Raw genomic sequence first — 9,973 nt, forward strand, 5'->3', positions numbered from 1 at the left:
CATTTCCAATACTGGTATCGGAAAGGGAATAACTCTACTGGGAATGTTCCAATACGCTGACATAAGCAGGGAAATTATTAAAAACAACTGAAAACAGCTTCATTGTATTTTCTTCATGGGAACATGTGAATATGAGTTTTGAGATTTAACAGGACAACATCCCATTCATGTACTCTAATCTACTCTTCTATGAAGTTCAGAAAAAGGTGGATAGGTTATAGCAGGAATATTGTACACTTGATATAAAATGTGAAGGTAATTATCTCCTCCATTATTTGGAAATGGCTTCTATGTTCCTAAAGAGAGTTCATGTGACATTTCATGGTACGTAGCTTATCTTTGTTGGAAAATATTTATACATTTGATCCAAATGGGTTACTGGGAAAGACTATTATAGTGTAAGATCTTATTACTGTGTTAGTTATGTTGAAACTACCCATACGTTTCTAAGGAACAAAGCCCACTACAGTTTGCAGGCAGCAGAAAGGTAATTATGGGTTAACTACGGTGACATTTCCAGCAGTTGCCACATCTACGATCTTTCATCCAAATGGGTTATGGGCAAGACTATTACAGTGGAAGTTCTCATAACCATGTTAGTTACGTTGAAACTACCCATACGTTTCTAAGGAACAAAGTCCACTACACTTTGCAGGCAGCAGAAAGGTAATTATGGGTTAACTATGGTGACATTTCCAGCAGTTGCCAGATCTACCATTTGCTTTTGGGAAACAGATATTGCAGCTAACCGTAAGGTAAGACTGTGGAAATTACAATTACATCAGGTTAATCACACTGAAAGTACTTGACTGTATCATGGAAACGACAGGCTATTTACTCTGTAATTACCCAATACTTAGCAGTAATTCACTGCAATTCTACTACTACAACTTGTCGATATTACTAGAGTGTCATTTCTTTGCTATATTTCTTGACATTACCATGTAATTAATTGTTATTTCTGGGCTATATTTCTCAACATTACTACACAATTGACCATTATTACTGGGCTATTTCTACACAATTAAAAGTTATTTCCTGGCTATATTTCTCATTATTACTATGAAATTGACCATTATTTCTAGGCTATTTCTACTACGCAATTAATCATTATTTCTGGGTAATTTCTTGATATTATGACGTAATTAACGGCCTGGAAATTAAAGGGTTACCAGGTCGTCTGAGCCCAGATTCTGGAGATTATAATCATAACAATTGTTTTTTCAGATTCATTAGATAACCATCATATTAACTGAAGAGGACCAGTAGGTCTTCCTGCTTGACTGAACTTGAACTGTTTGACGTCTGTTGCAGGACAAAGGTACAAAAATCATAATTTCTCATTTGTGTAGATTCACCTTTCAAACCTCAACCTACAGATTACAGGGTTTCCACCAGTTTATTACCATCACGCCACTTTGTATGGAGCAAATGTTTTGAGACTTTTTTCAGTGACCACACAGTTTTGGCTTGATGAATTTCATCGAGTTATCAATTGCAACAGGCATCATTTCATCAGTCAAATAATTAAAGTTGACCTGGTCCTGTCAGTGAAACCTGAGCTAACGACGTATCTGTCAGAGTAAATGATGTTTTACCTGGTTTCTTCCTGTCTGTGGTTCTTCACTCACAGCTGCAAATGACAAAAGTCAAATATTACTGACTGTACATTGCGTGGAAGTTCCATCATGTTGATACAATTTATATGAACGTGTGCAACAAAATATAAAATCTAATTAAGTTGTACCTCTCTGAAGTTTCATGATTTTAACAGCCAGAGCAGCAATGACCACGATGAGGAAAACAGTCAGAACACCCAGAACCAGAGCAACCAGGATCAGACTCATCAGGTTTGCCATTGCACCAGGCTCTGCTACCATAGAAATAATAGATCAAACTTTGGTTACTTTAGATGCGGCTCATGTTGAAATTGCACTATGGTAAAATACAGAAAGAAAATCTCACCTTCAGATTCATTATGGTGTTTATTGTCAGATTCATGATCGCCTGAAAAAAAAAACAGAGATTCAGTTATTTGACATGTTTCAGGTTACATTATTTTCTTTGTGATGCTTTTATTCTACTGTGACATATAATATTGCAGTTGAATGAAAACAGGATAGGCTATGAGAACATGATAATGTGAAAATTAAATGTGAGAGATTGGATTTACATCTTACCTTGAACATTTAAATGTATCATATCAGTGATGACTGTGTGTCTGTCTTGGTAAAATACACAGAAATACAGTCCAGAGCAGGGGTCGCGTTAACCGGATATTTTCCGTCATTGACCGTTTTTTTAAAACGGTGACGGAAAAAATTTGAGGCCATCCGTCATTTTGACAGATTGCAATTCACAGCCATGGCTGTCTGGCCATGTGCATTTGTTTACAATGAAGCCGGCGGATAATCAATACATGGAGCGGTGGATAACGATATAAAACATATACAATGTCACAAAGTCACTACGGTGAGAATTAGATTTAAAAAAAAAAAAAAAAACTCACAGCTGGCTGGTGCGCTCAGTAGAAAACGCTGTAGTACCTCCTCCAGGCCTGTGTGGAGCGTGTGTGGCGCTGTAGCGCTGCCACACATAAACACCAACAACAGAGAAGAAGACAGAAAGCTTCCCCGCAGTATTCAAACTCCTTCAAGTGGATTAAATGTTGACTGGGTGTCGTGTCAGTGCAAATATGACGGTCGATAATGATTTAACGGGCGAGATTCAGCTGCAGTGTCCGAGGGGCCGACAGTAGTCAGCTGTTAAGTTACGTAGCTGTAGCTACACAGCGGTGTGTCTCGGTACAGGTAGAGCGGTGGGGGCAGGACATCACCGTTTCACACACTCGCCGCGCACAACTCTTCTAAAGGTAACGTTAGGCCTTATTTTAATGTATTCTGCCCGCCGTGGCATTGTTTATAACACGTAAAGCTGAGTGGGTCTTGTCCTGTCTGAATTTGTGCTGCTTCTGGCTGTGTGGTCTATAGCTTCAGTTGTTTCAGTGATGCGCAGTGGCTGCGTGCGTGCGTGCGTAAAAGAGAAATGAGAGGCACAGAGAGAGAGAGAGAGAGAGCTAACGCCGGTGCACTATGCGGTGCCTATGTGAAAACGTGCTCCTTTGGATGTTTTGGTATAACACATGGGTTAGCATGTTGATTGTTGACAGAAAACTGATGTCATCATCAGGTATTTACGTTGTATTTAGATATTGAGTGGCAGAAAGTGACCCCCGCATTCACTGACTGACCCCGCGGTTAGATGTGCTCTGACGCAGACTCTGCTTCGGAGCATACTCTGTTCACTTTGTTTGGACTTGATATGAATTAAACATGAATTAAAATTGAATGCTATTGAATATGGCATTATTATCTTTTTTTTTTTTTTTTAATTAAAGTGACCGGTAAAAATAGATTATGACGGAATTTTTATGACCCCGTCAGTCAAAATGACCGGCGACGAAAAAGTCTAGCGCAACCTCTGGTCCAGAGTCAGATAAATCCACTCTGTTGATCTTCAGGAGGACAGTGGAGATGTTGGAGCTAATTTCAAATCTACTAAATCCATCACAGGGTGAAGCTTCTCCCTCAGACACGGACATAGAGCAGACACAGCTGGCTCTGGTTCTGTTGACCACTCTGAACCAGTGTGACAGAGTTGGATTACCTTTGATTTTGGAGCACAGCAGTGTGATGTCTTCACCAGGCTGGACGTCCACAGTGTGAGACACTGAGACAGAGATCCAGTCTGAAACAAAGAGCAGAGACAATGAGAGTGTATAAAGTAACAGAGCTCCTCTTCATTAATCTAGATGCTGATGCTTCACTGGTTGAGTCACACTGTTAGTTTATAATAAAGTACTTACTGATGCAGCAGAGACATAAAGCTGTTATCAAGCTGAAGCTCCTCATTGTTGCTGTCGATGAAGTCACTACAAAGATGGCTTCATCCACCGAGCTCATATAAAGAGGTGTAGAGGGGCGGAGTGTGTGTAGTCTTTCATCTCACCCGTCACACGAAAGACCGTTTGTTCTAGAACGCCTCCAAAACATTTTTCTCACTTGCATCTCAGGAGTCGTTTTTTAAAGATGAAAAAATAGAGCAATTTGTGAAATAAAAATAGAATAACTCTGAAAGTTATCCACTTAATTCACTGCGATGACTTCTGGCAGGTCAGTAGTGTGAATTTGACTTTTAATTGTTTGTGTCCAACAAATTAATTCATTTAAGAGGCCACTTCTTTTATAAAAACTCAACATTAACAGTGATGTCAAATCCCATGATGTTTAATCCATGAGTTGATTTATAGCTCATCATGAAGAACACAGTCCCCAGAGGGAAAATCCAGACTTTGATGACCTGAACTAATCAGCTCTGAGTTTCAGGAGGAGGCCTGTGTCAGAGACAGAGAGGGATGGAGACAGATGTTGTGTTCACTGCCTCTATTGAGACTTTTTCACCGGAAAAGTTAATGTCACTTATACTGAATTAAGTATAATATAGTATATTAGTAAAGTTCTTGCTTCATGTCAAACAGTGATAACTTGTTGAGTGCAGAGTTAGGCCTGGGACGATAATCAATAAATCAATTAATCGCACGATAAATGAAAATGAACTCGATAGTTTTTCCGGCCTCAATAAATCGCCATGTGCATGCGCACGTATTTGTTTTGGTCTCTGGCCTCCAACCAGGCTGGATGACAAGAGGCTTCACTCTGTGCATCGGTCTCAGCACCTGGGCCGTTTGTTTTGCAGAATGAAAGGAGTGAACCCTCTTTTCAGTCATCCAGGATCTTTGTTTCCCAGAATGCATTTCTCAGCAACCGGCAGCGCAGCGCCAGAGCGATAGATATCTGCGCAGCGCTAGCTGTAAAGCTAAGCAGCTAAAAGCTATTTTACCGTAATTCTTGCTGCCGCGCTGTTAACACGTCACCTTTTAAAGTTTTAATATTTTTTCATGCCAGAAAGTCACAGTTAAGATCCCCAGTCTGTGGTCAGTTTATCCACATATCGCCTGTTAGGAGATTTCCTCCAACGTTTTTGGAGCTAATGTGGCAGCAGCGAGCAGGAGGAGCGGGGCTTCCCACAGTCTGCAGCCGTCTGCAGCAGCTCACGGGCCGGTCAACCTCCGTCATTGGGGGAGCAAACGACTAAAACTTATCAGCAGGTTTTTAGCGGTTTATCGCCGGCTGGTTTAATACTTTTTAGGAGATAAATGCTGGTCTCATTGATGAAATCTTACACCTGTGGAAGTCATCCTAGTTTGTTTGAATGAAAAGTGGAGCTTCAGGTGTATAACGTTATTGGACAGAAGAGCTGCACTGTTTATTATTTTTTGTTTATTTTATTTATTTAGGATAGTAGCTATATAAGTTCTTGTCATTCCAATTACAATGGTTAAAAAAAAAATACTCATGAGAAATAAAAGTTTATCGCATTTAAAAGGGACTACTTGCATTATTATGAAATATTATTATTATATTAGTGGTTAATTTGTTCTCAAAAAAATGTGTCAATAATATCGTTTATCGTCAGTAATTTGTGGGACAATATATCGTCCAGCAAAATTTATTATCGTCCCAGGCCTATGCAGAGTTAAATTTGGTGTGTGGAGGAGGCGGAGCCTGAGAAGCCACTGACAGTCGTCTAGAGTCTTTTATATTGAGAGTTGAAGATGTGCAGCAGTAGAGGTGTGAATGAGGTCACATCACCTTTGATCAGAGTACAACTGGTCTGTACTCACATGCAACACTCTTTGTTTTCCATTTTGGTGTCAAACAACACTTTGAGAGAAGCTCAAACAGAAGTATCAACCACAGGAAGACAGGCCTTCAGCTCTCTGCATTCTAACCACACACAAGGCTTTTTGTTCTTCTTTGTTTCATCAAAAACATATTTTTAGTCTGTTTTCTTTATTTGATCCTACTTCAGTGTATCGTCTCATAGTCTACCTGTCTACTTCCTGTCATGTTCGTGTTCCAAGGATGAGGCCGTGTTGATAGCAAGTAACTTAGTTTAATGTCTCACGTTCTCAACAACATACATGTAGCTCCATGCAGTCTTGCTCTACTCTGTTATATGGTACGGTAAGCTGACTACTAACCAGTACTGCCGCCTAGCGGTCAAACATGTAATAACATCCAATCATAACATCCCCCCTTTTCTAAGGTAAAATGCATTAACATGAATTATCACATTAGCTGTGTCAGTTATTTTAACCATTTCACATTCAGCATAACTCTGCAACACATAAGCAGTATAAACAGTTTATATCAGAGTGCATAACTCTAAGCCAACACTAGACCATTTAGAACACATTCACAACATCAATCAATATACATTTTGTTCAACATCTTTAACATGCATATTGAATTTTCTTTGTTTATAAGTTCAGTCTATCAGGCTTTCTGATTTCTCTTGTGGACCTTCTTAACTTAGGTTCGCTTGGAGTAGGTGTGTGAGAGTCAGTGTTACAGTCCATAGCGGGTGTGGGAATTATAGCAGGTGTGGGAATTACCTGAGATTCATCACAGGTTACACTGAGCTCACCAACAGTCCCTTGAGGAGTCTTTAATAGACTGCGACGATTGCGTCTGAGGATTTGTCCATCATCAGTTTTCACTGTGTACGATCGTGGAGCAACTTCTTGCAGGACAGTTGCTTTTGTACTCCATCCATCAGCATCCTCAATCCTGACTGTGTTGTTGGTAGTCAGTGGAGGGAGATGCTTGGTTGTTCTGTCATAGAATGACTTTTGCATCATTTTCTGTTGTCGTAGCTTATGCTCAATCTTTGAGTGATTCTTTTGCTTTAATTTGTCGTTTTGATGACTCGGCAATGTTGTTCGTAGCTTCCTCTTCATCAGCAGTTCAGCTGGTGATAGGCCGCACTGAAGAGGTGATGCTCTGTAGCTCAATAAAGCAGATACGGATCCGAGTCACTGTCAGCTGCTTTCTTTAGGCAGTCTTTCAGTGGAGCAGGAACTCTGCGTGCTGCATGCACAACTGGTTGGGCTCCTTCTTTCAACTGTATTTTATATGTGAATGGCAAAACACCAAAACCCTTGAAAACATCTGAAAAGTTCTGAACAATTGTGTCCATAGAGTCATTTGTTGGGTTTATGGTTGGGATGATGCGATGCACTCTTTTCACAAGCCCCAGTTCTTCACAGGCTCTGTCACCAAGAAGTGATTCCCGTCCCTCATTCACAACAAAGAAGAATAGGTGGTGCACTTTTCCTTTAACTGTGACACTCAACCTGCATGTGCCCAAACATTTGATTGGCCGCCCATTGTAGTCTTTCAGTCCAGATTCTTTTCTTTTTATTTGTGGCTTATTTTTCATTGCCTTCACATCACACATGCTTATGAGATTTGCTTTCGCACCAGTGTCCAATCTCATGGTGACTACAGTCCCATTTATCATTAGAGGAGCTATTCACTTATCTTCTGTAGTGACATCATTTACATTGTCTGGTTTATTTATTTGTTCACTTTCACAATTCACCATTCCAACAAAGAACGTGTCACTTAGATCAGGCTCGTCTATTAAGTTTACAGTTTTTTCTTTTTTCCACTCTTTCCGTTTGGAGAAGCATTGTTTAGCAAAATGATTCTTGCCTTGGCAAGTGGAGCATTGCTTACCAAACGCTGGACACTGTCTAGGCTTGTGCTGTGAGCCGCAGCGCTTGCAGTTTATCATCACGTCCTCCTGCTGTGCAGGCCGGGTCTGTGTGCGCCGTCTCCGCTGATACGACACTGCTCCAACCGCTGCCGCGCTGTCGCTCTGCGCCGAGGCGACTGCAGACATCTCGCTGAACGTCCTCACGTGCCTTTGGGACAGCTCACTGGCCTGGCAGATCTTAATGGCTCCTGCCAGCGTCAGCTCCATCTCCCGTAGTAGCCTCTCTCTGACCTTTTTATCCTCCACGCCGTAGACGATCTGGTCCCAGACCATGGAGTCCGTCAGCATTGCGAAGTTGTAGGACTGCGCCTTTAGCCGCAAGTCCGTCAGGAAGCTATCGAAGGGCTCATGCTGCCGCTGTGTACGAGACCGAAACACGTACCTCTCGTACGTCTCGTTCTTCTTCGGAGAACAGTGAGTATCAAACTTGCTAAGCACTACATCCAACTTTTCATTATCTTCAGGACTGTCAAACACGAACGTGTTAAATACTTCTATGGCCTGTGGCCTTGCTATCGTTAGCAGCAGCGCTACCTTTCTTGCCTCCGGCTTTGCCTCGAGTCCCATAGCAGCAACATAAAGGTGAAACCGCTGTTTGAAGGTGCGCCAGTTCTCGTCGACTTTCCCCGTTAGTTTCAAACTTTCCGGTGGTTTTAAATCCATGTCGCCCATTCGAGTTTACTCCTGGTACCATGTCATGTTCGTGTTCCAAGGATGAGGCCGTGTTGATAGCAAGTAACTTAGTTTAATGTCTCACGTTCTCAACAACATACATGTGGCTCCATGCAGTCTTGCCATAGACTGTAAAAAGAATGGACGTAGCGTCCGTGACGTCACCCATTGGTTTTGGGGAGTTGTTTTTGTGACTCAAATATGGCGGCCTGGACAGCGCCATGTTGGATTGGCCGGCCGAGAACCCGCCCACTGGCCTCGAAGCAGCTGTCCACGGAGCTGCTCGGACCTGTCACTCAACGTTTCCGCGCCCTGATTGGCCAGAATTTTAACCTAATAACAGTAAAACTATAGAGTTAAAAAAAAATTCACCCCCCTCAGAGTGTGTGCGGGGGTAGAAACTATCGATTGAGACGAAAAAACGTTCTGACACCAGGCTTTTAACATGTTTATTGAGGATGTAAAGTCGGCGATTTTAACATGGGGGTCTATGGGGAATGCTCCCTTCTGACACCAGCCCCCAGAGGAATCCGAGGGGATTGCAGTTTTTTGAACGCGGAAGTGAGCTTCACTTCTCAGACCGACAACTGCCCCCTTGAGTCTTGCTCTACTCTGTTATATGGTACGGTAAGCTGACTACTAACCAGTACTGCCGCCTAGCGGTCAAACATGTAATAACATCCAATCATAACACTTCCTACATCGTGCATATGCAAAACCAGGAAATGCTTGAAATCCATGACGCCACACAAGTGAAAATATATTTTCTAGTTACATTGCAACATGAAAAAAAGCTGATATATTGACGTGTATTTCCCATAATGTTCCACACTGTGTAGTGTGATGACCTGTTAAACTTAGAGTGACCTGTCTCTGTCGAAGACGTTTAGTGTAACTCACAGCTCCTCCCTCCCTGCAGACTCCTCCTCCTCTTTGTTGTCAGTATTACACAGGAAACTCACTCACTATTCATTGGTTCGTATCACATTTCATCAACCTCTGTTCAAGAGGAGTTTCTAATGTGTTTGTATTTTTCCCTCAACTGTCTTTCAAACAAGTGATGAGTTCACCTCCCCCCTGTCAGAAACATCAGTGTCCTGTTCTGGCTCCTCCTCTGACAAACCTCTGAGCATCTTCTGTTTCCTCTTCAGATCACAATCAAAGACTAAACAAGCTGCTGTGAAGTGACTGAGTGAATGAAAGCTGGTCTTCAGCCCACATCTATCACCCTGTGTCTTCACGGAGGGATAATGTGTAATGCCTGACCCCAGAAATAATGGACAGAAAATTCTGATTCTTTTGAATCTGAAACCTTCCCTTTAACAAAATTTAATTAATATTATTAAATTATTTGCATATGTTTTTCCATTTGAAATCTAAATGATACATCTGGCATGCGGTTCTGGCGATACAACAAGAACATCAGACTCTTCAGTTTTTCAAACTGCTACCTTTCCCAGTAACTATTTATTTTATTATGAACAGTGATAAGCATGAAAACAGAAGTTCAGGCAACAAGAACATCGGCCTATGATTTTTTCAAACTGCTACCTTTTCCAGGCACTTTTTCTATTATTATGCCATGTGGTAATGTGGTATGATGGACGTTGCATTTTCC

The sequence above is a fragment of the Trachurus japonicus genome, chromosome 18, assembly GCF_045865225.1.
Source record: "Trachurus japonicus isolate A0001 chromosome 18, Traja_1.0".
Classification (NCBI taxonomy): Eukaryota; Metazoa; Chordata; class Actinopteri; order Carangiformes; family Carangidae; genus Trachurus; species Trachurus japonicus.